General features: G+C 36.3%; 1 pseudogene; it reads left to right on the top strand.

Moving 5' to 3' along the window:
* Window positions 1–1,630: 1,630 nt before the first annotated feature.
* Window positions 1,631–3,925, top strand: LOC143668203 (eukaryotic peptide chain release factor subunit 1-like; annotated as a pseudogene).
* Window positions 3,926–17,261: the final 13,336 nt, after the last annotated feature.

The following is a 17,261-nucleotide window of genomic DNA, read 5'->3' as shown; positions in this document are numbered from 1 at the left end:
GGTTGTTCTAGAATGATGAAAAAATTAATTTTATACCTAAATATAAAAAAACAAAATAAACTTTATAACCAGATTGTTAATAACATATTAACTCTTAGAATATTTTAAAAAATCATATATTATCCCACTTGATTGTTATTACATAGATCAGAAAATTGAGGCTTAAAGAAATTAAGCTATCACAAGTCATACATCTGGTTAAGTTGTTAGAGTCAGAATTCAAACTGTATCTCTCTGATATCAAAACCAGTAAGCACATTGGAGAAGTTGTTTGTTTATGCAGTATACATTTATATTCTTAATCATATTTTTTAAGCCAATACCTGCTTGTTCAGACAAGTACATTAATACTAAGATACAAAAGAGAAAAGCACAAGTGGAATTGTTTTTGAAATAAAGAATTAGAAATAATCTACAAAATTCAATGAAAAAAGTTATATAAATTTCCACATACCTATATGCTAAAATATTAAACAGGCATTAAAAACACTCTTTATGATAACTAATGATGAAGAGATAAAATACTTACAGAATGAGCCAAATCTTGGCTCAACTACTTACTGGAGCCCTTAGCCTTCATTTTATTGCTTCTAACACAAAACTAATGTTGTATATACCTCATACAGTAGCTGTGAAAATTAAAATAAGTACAAATAAGAAATTTAGAACAGAGGCTGACACATGATAAAAATAAAAACATGCATAGTGCTTCATAATTTGTGCTAATCACTAGTTGAACATTTTATGCTAACTCATTTCATCCTCACAACCAAACTGTAAACCAGCTACTACCATTTTTCTCATTTTCAGATGAGAAAACTGAGTCATGGAGAGGTTAAGCTTGCCTAAGGTTAGAGCAACAGCAAGTGGCAGAGTCAAGATTCAGCTCCAGTATGTGGCTCCAGAGTCCAAATTCTTACCCACTACCACATACTGCCAAAAGCACTTGATGAATGTCAGTTGTTATTATCCCTAGAGTTAGCACTCAATACACATCAGACAAATGGATGAAATAAAATCGATTAATTTCCTAGGATTTGGTTCTAGAACTAGAATTATTAAATGAGGTTAAAAAGAAATTACTGAGCACATGGCCATGAATATTTTTTAATGCTGTTCTGGTAATTTATGCACCTCAGAAAAACATTTCTTAAATCTAATCCATTTCTGTGGGTGTAAACCTAGTGCAAGTAGGACCTTTTGATGAGATATCTTCAGTTAAGGTGTAGCCATTCAGGATGGGACTTAATCCTATTTTTGAAGTCCTTCATAAGAACACACACACACACACACACTCAGAGTGCCACAGAAGCAAGAAGCTGAAAGTAAGAAGCCTAGAAGTGAAGATGGAGAGCGGCAGACTCGGACATGTGCCTTGGCACATGGCAGAGGAACAAAGGACTGCTGGCAGCCAGTCTTCAGGAAGACACCATAACCTTAATGATGCCTTGATTTGGGCATTTTCTCAGCCTCAAAACTGTAAGCTAGATGTCACAGGTCTCATCTGAGTGCATTGCAATGTATGCAGCTGCCTGTAGAAAGGCCACTGGTGTCCGGTATCAGAGGTACCATAGGGGAGGAGAAGCTGCTGTGCCCAGGACTCAGCCTTTAGAGAAGAGGAGGCAAGAAGATGGTGGATGACCTAAGAGCTGCTGACAAGGACATGGAGATTGGAAAGATTAAGAAGCTTATCAAAACCTTAGAGGTGGTCTATGGGTGAGCACTGCATCCAGCACCCCTGAGTCCACCTAGTTCTGGATCTCTGGCAATGGCATAAGCATGATTTCCTTGATCATTCTTCCCAAAGAACAGATTTCCTGAGTGTTAAAGATGTTAGCAGATGTTTGGAATTGCATGTAACACTAAGTCGTTAGTAAACCACCTTTCAGTCCTGGGAGCCATTACATCTGTAAAACAAGGACACAAACTTTATAACAAAGTACCTCCTAATGGTCTGGCTGTTTATTTTGGAATGATTATAATGAAGGAAGGAAAGGAAAAGAAAGTCAACATTGATTTTGAGCCTTTCAAACCAATTAATACATCATTAAATTTGTGTGACAATAAATTCCATACAGAGGCTCTTACAGAACTATTCTTGAATGATAGTAAATTTGGTTTCATTGTAATAGATGGTAGTGGTGCACTGTTTGGCACAGTCCAAGAAAAATCCTGCACAAATTCACTGTGGTTCTTCCAATAAAACCACTATGGAAGAATTTAGTCAGCCTTGCATTTTGCCCATTTAGGAATGGGAAAAAATGACATAACTATGTTGGAAAGTGTTCTAGTTTGCTAGCTGCTGGAATGCAACACACTAGAGACAGATTGGTTTTCAATAAAAGCGGATTTATTTAGTTGACATATAGCTCTTCAGAGGAAAGGCAGCTAACTTTCAACTGAGGTCCTTTCTTACATGGGAAGGCTCAGGGCAATCTCTGCTGGCCTTCTCTCCAGGCCTCTGGGTTCCAACAGCTTTCCCCGGGGTGATTCCTTTCTGCATCTCCAAAGGCCTGAACTGAGCTGCTAGTGCTGAGATGAGGTATGCTGAGCTGCTTAGGCTGTGTTACGTTGAGTTTCTTACTTAAGCATCAGCCAATGAAATCAAACATCATTCATTGTAACAGGCACACCTCCTAGCCAACTGCAGATGTAATCAACAAAAGACGAGGTTCACATGCCATTGACTCATATCCACACCAATAGAACTAAGCACCTTCACCTAGCCAAGTTGACACCTGAATCTAACTACCACAGAAAGTAACTGCGGCTACTGTGCAGTTGTTTATTTCTGGGGACAAAGTGAATGTGGCCTGTGATGCTTATGTTCAGGTGTCAACTTGTCTGAGTAGCAGTGTTCAGTTGTCTGGTCAGGCAAGCACTGACCTAATTGTTACTGCAAGGATATTTCATGGCTGGTGGATAAAACCAGAAGGCTGGTTTATTAAATCATCAGTCAGTTGATTATATCTTTGACTAATTACATCTATGATCTACTGAAGGTGTGTCTTCCACAAATGGGAGAATCCAATTAGTTGAATTTGACCCAATCAGTTCAAGACTTTTAAGGGAGAAGAGAAAATTTTGTTTTCTTCTTCATCAGCTAGCCTCTCCTGTAGAGTTTGTCAAGACCCTTCATCAGAGTTGCCAGCCTCATTGCCTGCCCTACAGATTTTGGACTCTTGTATCCCCATGGTTGTGAGACACTTTTATAAATCTCATATTTATAGATATATCCTGTTAGTCCTATTTCTCTAGAGAACACTGACCAAACATGGTTATCCTGCTTTAGCTGGATCAACTGACTTTCAAACTGGGTTAAGTCAATCTAATATGTTTGTTCAGAAATTGCAATCAAAAGTTTTAAAATTAGTTGATATCTCCTTTGGTGGTGAAAATGGATTAACCAAGCTATTGAGTTATTTACTGAAGTTCTCTCCAATGTGAAATTTATTCAAGAGAAGAAATTAATAAGATGATATTTTGATGAAGTTAGCCAGAACACAGGCAAATACCATTTGGAGTTGAAAATACACCAAAGGCTCTGGAATTGGGTGCTGTAGAGATTCTAATAGTCTATGAAAATCCAGATATAATGAGATATGCTTTCATTGCCAAGGCAGAGAGGAGGAGAAAATTTTCCATGTAACTCCAGAACAAGAGAAGGATGTCATTTCACAAAGAGTTAAGGCAAGAACATGAGCTGATTGAAAGCATTCTCCTGCTAGAATGGTTTGCTAACAAGTGTAAAAAATGTGGAGCCATATTGAAAATTGTCACAGATGAGTCACAAGAAGGATCCCAGTTTGTGAAAGGATTTGGTGGAATTGGAGGAATCTTGTGGAATCAAGTAGATTTCCAGGGAATGGAATACTGAGGAGGAGACAATGATTTTTTTTTTTTAACCTCGATTACTACTAGGTAGTCAACATGGACCCAACAAATGCCTCACTCTCCAGCATCCAACACCAGGAACACACTTGTGAAATCCGAAAAGATCCCTGCCTTACAGTTGGAACATTTCCAGATCTTAATCCATGAGCACTGGATAGCGAAAAGTAAACCGAAACAAAATTGGAGCCAATTCTGTATGTTGGTTGTCCTAATGTCAGCACAACAGTTTACAACTAAATTTCCAAATGCCACATGGGTCTAATTTAAAAAAGAATCCCATTTTTTACTTTTAGATAATGATGAAATTGGTTGCTTTTATAAATTATGGGGAAAAAATGATTTCTTAACCTTTATACACAGAAGTAAAAATAATTTAACGGCTATAAATCTTCAAAAGTCAATAGAAGTGAGATCACAAAACACAAACAAAACTCTGTAAACTAATAAATTCCCATGGTACAACCAAACCACTTCATGGTTTTTGCTTTAGCAGCCTAGGAAACTATAATAGCTGCTGATATGTATTTCAAAAAAATGGTGGAGGTCAGGGAACATGTTATGACTTTTTTTTTTTTATGTTATGACATTTTGATGTCCCATGATATACCATTGGATGTTCAGTAAATGTATAATGAATGTGTGAATATACAAGTGATTTTTAAGAGTTGTATCGGTATACACCATTACACAAAATAAAGATGCATATTCATTTCACCAAGCCCTTTTTGTAATCAAGCGCTGCAATTTTCCTATCTTTTTTAATTTTATAGGCAAAATATATTTTCTCATTTTTCCATTGGCAATTTTATTACTCTTTTGGCTCCTTAATTCAATGAATACTTACTGTCGTAGTGCTAAGAAGACAAAAGTTGGAGTTTACAGACTTAGAAGGGTATGTGGCTCTAGTATACACCCTAAGTTTTCATCTGAGTTCCCTCAACAGTTATATCTTAACAGTGAGAACTACATCTTGGGAGTAAGGGCAAACCAGATTAGGCCAGCCCTCACAATGTCAGTAACCTGGTTTTGACTGGGTGAAAGTAATATACCTTTACCTTTCTTGTCAGGAAAAATTAAATCTTCTATGGAGGTAGATATCATTAGAAAAATTAAATCTTCTGTGGAGATAGATATCATTAGAAAATGTAAAAAAAAATTGAAATTTTCCTATCTTTTTCAATTTTATAGGCAAAATATATTTTCTCATTTTTCCATTGGCAACTTTATTACTCTTTTGGCCCAGCATGTTCAGCATGCAATCATAAATCACCAGGAATACACAGAAATAAGATCAAGTAGCTGAAAACCAAGAAAAGAAGTAAACAATTAAAACAGAAATTGATGCTATTAGATACAGACTTTTAAATAACTATGATTAATATGTTAAAAAAATAGATGAACAGATAGTATATTTCACCAGATAACTGGAATCCATTAAAAAGAATCAACAGAAATGGGACATTAATGAGAACTAATGAAATCCAAATAAAGTCTGGAGTTTAGTTAATATTAATGTACCAATGTCAATTTAATAGTTTTGACAAATATATGACTGTAAGATGTTAGCAATGCAGGAACAAAAAGACAAATATTATCATGCCTCCCTCATACGGCCTAATATATTTTACAAACTTGGTGAATTGAAGTTCAGAGCATGGGTTATCAGGCTGGGGTCTATTGTAAAGGGTCCTAGATTGTAAGTTCTTTTACCAGTCACATATATACAGGAGTTGTTACTGTTATTTCTAAATTCTGAAATAATGAGCTATTTGTATATAACTTGGTCATTCCCTGAAACTTCGGGTATTTATTGACACCTGAGACAGAGTTAAAGCACTGAAGCTATGAAAATCAGCATCACCCCATACAGCAACTGTTTAAAAAGTTTGAAAGGAGATAGACTGACTAGAGATATGAATGAAGCTTATTTGGATAGAACTAAGGAAAATCAGAATACAGGGTAAAGGACTACATGGTCCAAAATTTAAGACTTCAACTTCTATGTGAGACCAAAGAGAGGGATGTTTACTGGGTGCAAAATTTACATTTTGGGGTAGCATATTATCTAATTTAACTTGTTTATTTGAATTCCATAATTGAATGGAATCTTGAATAGGACATGAGACTCTGTTGGTTTGTCTAGGTTAGTGTGATGCCCCAATATATCCTAGAGCAATTTGGGCAGAGAAAAGAAAATGTATCTGCTAAATCCACTTGAAGGCTGGAGAAAAAGGAGGAAATATTCACCTTCCCCATCTGGGGAATTCTCTCAAGCAATGGGGACAACCAATTCAATAGTCCATCTTGGGGTTCGCCTCCACGAAACTTATTCCTGCAAAGGAGAAGCTAAGCCTACTTACAATTTTGCCTAAGATTCACCCCCAGAGAACCTCAGATGTGGCCTTTCTTTCTAAGCCAACTCAGCACGCCCCACCCCCATGCTCCCAGAGGTGTAAATCACCCTGTCAGTGTGGGAGTGAGCTCCTGGTATGAGCCGGCACCTGGCGTCATGGGATTGAGAAAGCCTTCTTGACCAAAAGGGGGAAGAGAGAAATGAACAAAAACAAACTGTTGAGCTTCATTCCAGTAGCCTTGATTCTTGAAGATGATTGTATAACTATACAGCTTTTACAATGCGACTGTGTGATTGTAAAAACCTCATTTCTGATGCTCCTTTTATCCAGGGAATGGACAGATAAGTACCAAAAAAAAAAAAAAAAAAAAAAAAAAGATAAAAAATGAATAATGGGGGAGGGGAAGAGTGAAAATTGGGTAGATTGAAATACTAGTGGTCAGTAAGAGGGAGGGCTGAGGGATATGGGATGTATGAGTTTTTTTCCTTTTTCCTTGTATTTCTTTTTCTGGAGGGATGCAAATGTTTTTAAAATGATCATGGTGATGAACACACAACTGTGTGATGAAACTGGTATCCATTAATTGTATACAATAGATAGACTGTAGGTATGTGAAGATTTCTCAGTAAAAATATTTTTTAAAGAAGGTGTCAACAATGCAGTATACTGGCTGAGGGGCATAATGAAGCTCTCTGCAGTGTCTTTGCAAGCTTTCTACAAGTTCAAAATTATGTATTGCTCATACATTTAAACCATTAAAATTTAAGCCACACGAGGAAAGGGATTTGGTTGTATTTTTATCATTACCATATCTTTAGTACTTGCCATTGTTGGTACCTGGGCCAGTTTGAAACTGTTATGTAGCCCAGATAATCCATGTTCTTTAATCCTGATTCAACATTGTTGAGTGGTATCTTTTTGATTAAATTGTTTTCATGGAGATGTGACCCACCCAATTTGGGTGGGACCTTTTGATTAGGTGGTTTCCATGGAGACTTGTCTCCAGCTATTCAAGGTGGGTCACTTACTGGAATCCTCTAAGAGGGAACTTGTTTGGAAAAAGCTTCAGGCTAACACAGCCAGAGACCTTTTGAGATATAGAAAGAAAATCCCCCCCAGGAAGTCCTTTGAAGAAGCTGGGAGAGAAAGCTAGCAGATATCACTTTGTGCCTTCCCAGCTGAAAGAAAAATCCTGACTATGATTGGCCCTTTCTTGAGTCAAGGTATCTACCTCTGGATGCTTTAGTTTGGGCATTTTTATGGCCTTAGAACTGTAAACTTGCAACTTAATAAATTCCCTTTTTAAAAGTTGTTCCGTTTCTGGTACATTGCATTCTGGCAGCTTTAACAAACCAAAACAGTACTCAATAAATTTTTGTTTAGTAAATTAGTATTTAAAATTGTATGTTTGCCTTTACTTTTGTTAATTTATTTCATTATCTTTATTATTTCCATTAATCACTTGCCTTTGGTTTATTCTGATTTTATTGGTAAATTTTTAGATTGAAGCTTATTTAGATCATTAATTTTTACATTTCCTTCTTTTATAATACATATTCTTGAGATTTTCAATGCCTCCCTAATTTCTGCATTAGGTACATATCATAAATTTCACATGGAATATTTCCAATCTTGGAGATTATAAAATTATAAAATTTTCTATAATAAATATTTTAAAATTTCCCTTCTAATTTCTTTTTTGATCAATATATTTCTTAGATTTGATTTTCCTGAACATATGGTTTTTCTACTTAATTTTTTTGTTATTGAATTCTATCTTTATTGCAATATAAGAGAATATCTTCTTTGACTAGCATTTGTATAGTACATCTTTTCTAAAATTTTACTTTCAAGCTGTACTATTTGTGTCCTTAGGTTTTGGACACATCTCTTTTAAATAGCATATAGCTAGATATTTTTCTTAAATCTGGTATGACAATTTTGGTTTTTATCATAGTTTTTAATCCATTTATTGACATCTATTTTATTCATTTTAATTTGTGCTATGTATTTGCCCCAATTTTTCTGGGTTTTTTGTTTGTTTGTTTGGGATCTTTTGCTCTCTTTTGAATTGATATAATTTTTTTCTTCGTTCCTCCCCTTCCTCCCCTTGCATAGATGCTCTCTGCATCCTGCTCAGTGGTATCATCCTGTTCTGAGCGATACCCAAGGTTGTGCTACCCCTCTGAAGGGACTCCCTTCCTATCTCTGCACGTCATCTGGACCTCATTCCCAGCCCCACATGGATGTTTTTCTTATCCTGCTGTTCCTCTAACTCCCCATATTACAAGGCAGTCCACCTAATGCTAAAACTTATTTATCCCACCTGTGCCCTCAAAATCTCCTCTGGACCTTTGCAACTCCCCTCAACAAAATATAGTAACTATTTTGCTTTTTCCCAACTAATGACTTTAGGAACAAAATGTACAGGGAGAGAAAGACCTACTCTAGAAATGTTAACATGTAGACTTAGCCTAACAAAGCCTAAAGTTAATCAGTATCTTTGCCCTTTTCACAAAAGGTACAGGTGCTTAAAAATACCTAAGTCTGATGACTTTTCTTATTTTTATGCTATTGTCTATTTTTCATTCTCTTTCATTTTTACACCAATTGTTTTTTGGGCAGTATTTATCTGGTACATTTTTTTTCTATCTTGTAGCTTTTATCTTTCTGCATATGTTTTAGGATACATGTCTTATGAACAATCACATACAGTTTCTGACACTTTCTCCACTTATGTCATTAAACAACAATATTAAACATTCTTTGGAAATTTGTTTTTAGGTGGTGGTTGATTCAATGATTACTTTTACTTAATTTTTAATTTCTTTAGACAGTATCTTTAGACATTATCTGCTGTCTCCTTACTATGATCTGTACAAATTTAGTACATCCTTACTTAGTATTTCCTCTTCTTGGTTTTGGTTGATTGTTATTTTCCATAGTTCCATTCCTGGCTATTAAAAACAAGAAAATGAGTATACTTGTACTACTTCCCACTTTCTCTTCAACTTGTACTCATGGTAAGGTTTAAAATATTTACATTGTGTTCTGAGACCATAGTTCTCACACATGTGTTTTGTTTTTGATCCTGTAGATAAATGGATTAAACATTCTGGCAGTCTTTTTGCTATAGTTTCTCTATTCATCTTTTGATTGAAGTTCTTTATTTACTAGTTATTTCAAGAAGTGCTCATGGGAAAGGTATTCCTTAAGTTCCTGAATTTAAAATATATTTTCCTATTGCCTTTTACTTGAACTAAATTAGGCTGAGTATAAAGTTCTTGGGCCACACTACATTTTCTTGAGACTTTATAGGTATTGCTCAATCTTCTATCAAAACAACATTGCTGTTGTTAGTTTTTGTCTTTGGATAATCTGATATTTTTCTACTTTTAGGTGACTTGATCTAGATGCTTAAAAAAGTATTTTCATTTTATATTTTTGAACTTTGACATACAGGTATTTTTTTTTTACTGTGTATTTTTCAATGTTAATCATTGTGGCAGATTTTGCAGATTGCTTCATTCAACCCCATTCTGACTCCCTTAAAGCATTCCATTTGTAAAAATTGTCTATGCTAGTATTCCTTGTAGCTAAAGTTCTACACACAATTTAGCTTCCACCAGGCACCTGTATGAGATTTAAAAGAGGAAGAGGGCCAAATGCAAAGCTTCTGCTGCTGCTATTTCTGCTGACAATTCCAGTAATGCAAACATTTGCTTTATTTTGTGGTAGTAACAGCTAGCATTTCAGTGTCTGGTCCCTAGATTTATGGTTGTTGATGAGCTATGGATGGAGTAACCATTTGGCTGGCATAGATAATGGTTGATGTTTGTGATAATGGAGATAACAGTTGTGGTAGTGGCTTCCCAATGCCTGGATAGTGAAAAAGGTGCTATGGTCCTAGAGTCTGAATTGTAGGTAGCTCCTTTATGATTCCCCAACTTCTTGATTATGGTAGAAGTTGCCTCCTTTCTGATGGGCCAGTTTAGTGGTGATATTCTGGAACTTAATCTGAAAGATCAACCTAGGGCCTACACCTTTAAACCTATCAATTTTTGTTTGAACATGTAATCCCTTTGTATTGAACTAGTTAAAAGAGGGTGTTTAATGTTATCTTCAATTGAAGCTGTTTGATATAATCACTGTTCTCATTTGCTAGCTGCTGGAATGCAATATACCAGAAATGGAACAGCTTTCAAAAGGGGGAGCTTAACAAGTTTCTAGTTTACAGTTCTAAGGCTGAGAAAATGTCTCAATTAAAACAAGTCTATAGAAATGTCCAGTCAAAGGCATCCAGGGAAAGATACCTTGGTTGAAGAAGGCCAATGAAGTTCAGGGTTTCCCTCTCAAGTGAGAAGGCACATGGCGAACACAGTCAGGGCTTCTCTCTCGGCTGAAAGGACACATGGCGAATATGGCATCATCTGCAAGCTTTCTCTCCTGGCTTCCTGTTTCATGAAGCTCCCCAGGAGGCATTTTCCTTCTTCATCTCCAAAGGTCGCCGGCTGGTGGACTTCGGCTTCTCGTGGCTATGTTGTTATGCTCTGCTATCTCTCTGAATCTCTTATTCTCCAAAATATTTCCTCTTTTATAGGACTCCAATAAACCAATCAAGACCCACCCAAATAGGTAGAGACATGTCGTCCCTTAATCCAGTTTAACAACCATTCTTGACTAAATCACATCATCCAGGGAGATGATCTCATTACAGTTTCAAACGTACAGTATTGAATAGAGATTATTCTACCTTTATGAAATGATATTTTGATTAAAACATGGCTTTTCTAGGGGGCATACTTCCTTTCAAACCAGCACAATCACTGTGGTCATATTTTCCTGAGACTTGTGCTCTTTTAATTTGTAGTCTTATGCCTGGGAAGTTTCCTTTAATTAAATGTATATTTTATTCTGTACTTTTTTTGTTTGTTTTGGTTCAGGTTTTCAGAGACAACAATTATGAATATGTTGGATCACATTAATCTTTTTTTACATAAGTGTCTTTTTCTCTCTAATTTGTTTTAAAGATTTGTTCATTTTCTTTTCATTTTGCTTGTTTCTCTCTTCATTGTCTTCAAAGTGCCCTATTCTTTTTCAACAGTATCTATTTTGATTTGTGCTGTTTTCAGTGTGTTTTGCCCCTCTGCTATAGTTCTTTTCTTTTACTTTTTCCTGAGGTCTGCCAGCTCATATTTATTTTCTTTCATCTTTTTATATCTCCTTTGAATGATTATATTTCTGGGGCTCTGATTTTTATAAAGGAAATTGAATTATTACATTTTTAAAATTTAGGATAATACACTTGGTTACAATTTCTATCAGATCTAAGATAACATTTTTTCTTAGTGTTGCTTTTTCTTTTTGGCTTTTATAAAGGGAATATATTAAGTTACAAGTTTACAGTTCTGAGACCATAAAAATGTCCAACCAAGGCATCCAGAGAAAGATACCCTGACTCAAGAAAGGCCCATCTGGGAAAACAAGTGGATGAGTCTGTTGGTCCTTTGGCCTCTGCCTTCAAACAACTTTCTTGGGAACATTTTCTTTTGCATCTCCAAACGTCCCTGTTGTGTCAGCTCTGAAGCTTTCTCCAAAATGGTTCCTTTTTAAAAGACTCCAGTAAGTGACCCACCTTGAATGGATGGAGACCCATCTACTTGGAAGCCACCTAATCAAAAGGTCCCAGCCACTATGGGGTGGGTCACATCTTCATGGAAACAACTTAATCAAAAATATCACACTCAACAAAATTGAATTGGATAAAAGATTTTCTGGGGTATGCAACACTTTCAAACTGGCACATTCCACCCTCTGGACCCCCTAAATACATGTTCTTTCATATACAATGTACATTCATTCCATTACAATATCACAAAATCTTAAGCCATTTCTGTAACAACACAAATACAATGCAAAGTCAAAACCAGTACAAAATCTCATCAAAGTCAGTTATAGGCATGGTCTGTCCTAAGGCAAAAATCTCCTCTGGCTCTGGACCTGTAAAACTCAGAACAGATTATCTTGCTGCCAACAGACAAAGGAGGAACAGTCAGAGGATAGATGATCCCATGGCCATAGGGAGAGATTGGAAGGAAAATGGACCACCAGACCCCAAAAGTTCTGTAAACCTGCAAGTTTAGATTTCAAAGTCTGACAGTCATTTATTCTCACCCTTTCCAAGGGCCTATCCAATGGCTCTGCTCTCTCCAAATGCTGGGATGAGAATTGCAACTTGGGAACTTTGAGGAGACTGCCTTTTTCCTGGATCCACCCTCTCTAAGCATTGGAACAGTACCCAGGCTCTCTGCCATCTTGGGACACATGCTTAACCACCTCAGAACAATTGGGTGGAAGCAAAACTTTCCCTAATGCCCAAGGAATTTCCCATACCCTCTCTGAGTCCTGGGACACCAAATCTCTTCAGATCATTGAAGCAAAAGGCCTACCCTCTACTTTCAGGACAAATTCACTCTCTCCAAGTGCATGGGTGTGTCCACTCTCCTGGTCCAATCATTCTTGGCTTTGGACCTTAGCTTCCATGGTTCTGCCTTTGAAATTACTTTTCCTTCAATCTGTTCCTCTTCAGTCTATTTTAGTCTGGACTGGCAGTGGTTCCATTTATACAGATCCCACAACATTCTTGTTGGTTTTCTATGCAGTATGCATGGATTATAATAATCAGACAATAAGACTTTTCACAAATCCTTTCTGGATAACTCTATATCTAATCCTGGCTCGTCCTTTAATGGCTGACTGGTTCCATGCTTGATTAAATCCTCATCTGGGGTACTATTCTCTGGGGTCTTTCTTTCTGGAAGCCCAGAATTTTCCAGACCATCAATTTCTGGCTTCTTTGTACCTGAGAATTCAGTTCTCAGCTTATCTCTTTTCTTTTGCATTTCACTGTAAACTGCAAGTAAACACTAGGCCAGACTTTCCACATTTGGTTAAATCCTCATGTGGGACACTATTAAATATCTTCAGCTATGTATCCCAGCTTTTGGCTTTTAAATTCTGCCTTCCATTCAATACCAGTAATCAATTTTGCCAAATTCTCTGCCACTTTAAAGCAAGGGTCAGCTTCCTTCCAGTTTGCAATAACACATGAAGCATTTCTGTCTAAGGCCTTATCAGAAGTATCTACCAACATGTCTCTACCAATACATCTCTACCAGCATGTATCTACCAACAGTCTCCTTAAAGCATTTCAGGCCTTCTCTATCAAGCTCCTCACAACTCTTCCAGAATCTTCCCTTTATCCTTTTAAAAAGCCATTCTAACATCTTTGGTATTTGTAAACTGCAGCAACACCCCACTTCTCTGGTATCAAAATCAGCTTAGTTTGATAATGCTGCAAAAATACAATATACCAGAAATGGGTTAGCTTTTATAAATGAAATTTATTTAAGTTACCACTTTATAGTTCTAAGGCCATAAATGTCCAACTAAGGCATCCAGAGAAAGATACCTTGACTCATGAAAGGCCAATCTGCACAGGAAAGGCAGACCAGTGTCTGCTGGTCCTTTGGCTCCTGGTTTCAAACAGTTTTCCCAGGGGCATTTTCTTTCTGCATCTCCAAAAGTCTCTGTGTCAATTCTCTCTTTCATTTTTCACTTTTTAAGAGTCTTTCTTCTCTTTCACTTTTACTCTGTTTTTGCATAGATCCTATGCACTACTTTTTTTTTTTCCACATGGGCAGGCACCAAGAATCGAACCAGGGTCTCTGGCATGGCAGATGAGAACTCTGCCTGCTGAGCCACTGTGGCCCACGCCCCACCCTATGCACTACTTTTCAACTATTCCCTCTTTTTTGAAGTGATGAATTTTTCCTGCAAACACTATTTGCAAGAGGTTTGAGTGGAGGTTAGTCCAGAACAATCTCTTGATTCACCAAGTAAGGGTGTACATATTGCTCCCAGAGAGTAGAGATTGGCAGCTTTAGATATCTCTTCCATCTAGCTCATTATCATACTGCTTTTAATAGCTATTTGTGTTTGCGTGATTTCTTGTTTGGTCCAACTTCATCTGTTTCCCCTTGTTGTCCAGGGATATCTCCACCAACAGCCTGCACTTACTGTCTTTATTGATCCAATCAAAGAATTGTTAGTTTTTCCTACTTAGGTAAGCTGCTCCTTTGGGCTTTGTGTATGACTTATAGCCATAGGAATTTTTTTTTTTCATATCCATTCAGCATCCTAAAGTGAGCCCTGAATCTAGCAACCCATCCTCAAATACTATGGTTCATGGACATAGATTTCTCTTTATTTTGTAGAAAATAGGGTTTACATTTCTGATTTTTTGGGGGGGCGCACGGGCAGGCTCCAGGAATCCAACCCGGGTCTCCGGCATGGCAAACAAGAATTCTGCCACTGAGCCACTGTTGCCCGCCTTACATTTCTGATTTTTATATCACTACTTTGGATTTGATTGTGGAAGATTTTGATTGAATTTAACAGTCACAGACTCTCTGCGCTATGATGAAAGTGATACATTATGTGAAGAGTGGTCATAAAAACCAGAAGTGAAACTAGCCTCAAAACACATACACTGAAATCTGTCTTATTACTATATGTATGGAAATTATTTGACCTATAATGTATTAGAATTTGCAAAATGGTGAGCTACTTTATAAAGAGGTTGGCTGAATTTCCTATGTTTACCCTTGCTTTTCCTTTTCTTTAGAACTCTGGATGCCCGGAATTTAGATCATCAGAAGCCACCTTTTGTGGAACACTATCACCTTTTTTTCCTGCCCAAATTCTCCTTCATTTTATTTTATTTCGTGATTTTCCTTTTAATCCGTGATCCTCTGTCCAATTCCTCTTTCTTGCTCTATCAGCACTCACTCTGTATATCCAATCAAACCTCCATCCATACATTTAAATATCTGTGCATATTTTTAAAAATGAATGATGGTGTTTTGTAGTTATTTGTTTGTTAACTTTACTTTGATGCTAAAGGGCTATAAATCTCATTTTGTTTCTTACTCTTTCCATTCAACATGCAGTTTATGCAAGCTGTTTATGTTGCTCTATTCGTGTCATTTGACTTCTGGCTGCTTCTAATATCCATTGCATGCATTGACTTCATTTTAATTGGACTTTCCCTAGAGATTGATACTTAGGTTGCCTTTAACTATTTGCTAGCAAAAAACAACAATCTCATGAAGGTTTTCATTCTTATCTTCTTTTTAGCTGGAGTATAGCATTTTCAAGGTAGGGCAAGTTGTTTAGAATGATTGTGGCATAAACTTAGGGATAATAATGAATGAAAAGAAGAGTAGGCACATGATAAGTAGCAGTGGTTATTATTGCTTTAAAATTACCTGTAAAATGAGGGGACTGGACTTTAAGTTCTAATTCTGTATTATGAGTCTGTGGTATAAAGCATGCTATCTTCAGTCACTTCAGAATAAGTATTTTGGATACATATACATACACTTTATCTTCACACAGGATCATGTCCACATCAGGAGAAAATGTGACCATCTTGTAATGAATGTGTTTTTATTTTCCCCAAGAGAAGTTCATAGTCCTTTATTAATTTAATTTCTGAATGACCAAGCAATATTCAGCTGAAATTGAAATAATAGCATATAACTTGAGTGCTCAAAGAGCTTTTAAAGTCCATGTTTTATTTAGGAAATAGAAAGTATTTTAATGCTAATGTCCCATTACCAAAAATACTATCACTTTTCATTTTTAGAAAATGTACATTATATAGAATTCAGACGTTTAAAATATATTGCATGTAGACATATGGACTCTGTTTTCTACTTAACAGTAGAGAGAATGAAGAAGAGTAGTTTTTAATTAGGCAGGGCCTTGCTCCAGAGCTGAACTTCCCATGGCATGATGGATATTGAGCACTTTTTATCTCCAGGTCTCAGCTGAATTTATATTGAAGGAGAAAGAGCACTGTGATCGGAGTCAGAAAACTACGATTTAAATTCTAACCTTGCCCTATTCAGCAATGTGATATTGGCACAAATCACTTAAATACTTAAAGTGTCAATTTTCTTATCTGTGAAATGAGAATAATTTCTGATAACCTCACAAAGCAGTGGGCCTAATCAAATCATTCAAGGTTTTTGGAACTCACTTTCATTTTATGCATTTGAAGAAGCTTGGGTCAATGTTTCAAAATTTCTTATTAACTGAAAAATTCTAGGAATAATGGATTTCTGAGAAAGATATATATGAGAGTATTTGAAAATCTGAAAAATGTTACACAAAAAGGAATTATTAATCACCAAGGTCCTCAAGTAATGTCTAGTTGCCTTTGCCTTTTATTATATAATTCACACTCCTGCAGCACACAGCACAAATTGAGTAAATGCCAAGCAAACAGATTGCTCAAACTACTGAGTACCCTAGAAAAAGTTCTAGTTATAACTTAAAGTTTTTACTCATTTAATGATCATTTCATATAATCCACATTTTGGTTCTACAGTTGGTTCTGCTATCAATTTTCTAAGAGTTGCTCTTATGTTTCTTGGTTTCTACCTTCTAGCCAGAAAAGGTATTTGTAGTTTATAATCTAAAAATACTTGGAATTGAACTGTTTTTACTCATTGGAACCTTTTGGTTTGAGATTCTTAGATATAAAAGTTACCAAATCTGTGTACAGCTTTATCATCATTGTCAGTTACTAAGAATTAATCATCCATTCATTCATTTAACATTGATTACCTATTGTTTTGGTTTGCTAAAGCTGCTGGAACGCAATATACCAGAAATGGAATGGCTTTTAAAAAGGGAGTTTAATAAGTTACAAGTTTATAGCTTGAAGGCCATAAATATGCTCAAACTAAGGCATCCAGAGAAAGATACCTTGACTCAAGGAAGGCCAATCTGGGAAGGCATGCAACTGGCATCCACTGGTCCTTATTCCCAGTTCCATTGCTTCTAGCTTCTGATGTCAGTGGTTTCTTCTCTATGTATCTGTGGGCCTTCACTTAGTTCCTCTGGGACACAACTCTGGGTTCTGGCATGCTTAGCATCTAATAA

Source organism: Tamandua tetradactyla, chromosome 24 (assembly GCF_023851605.1).
Source record: "Tamandua tetradactyla isolate mTamTet1 chromosome 24, mTamTet1.pri, whole genome shotgun sequence".
NCBI lineage: Eukaryota > Metazoa > Chordata > Mammalia > Pilosa > Myrmecophagidae > Tamandua > Tamandua tetradactyla.
The sequence above is the reverse complement of the archived record's forward strand: the minus strand, read 5'-3'. Positions and strand labels throughout refer to the sequence as shown.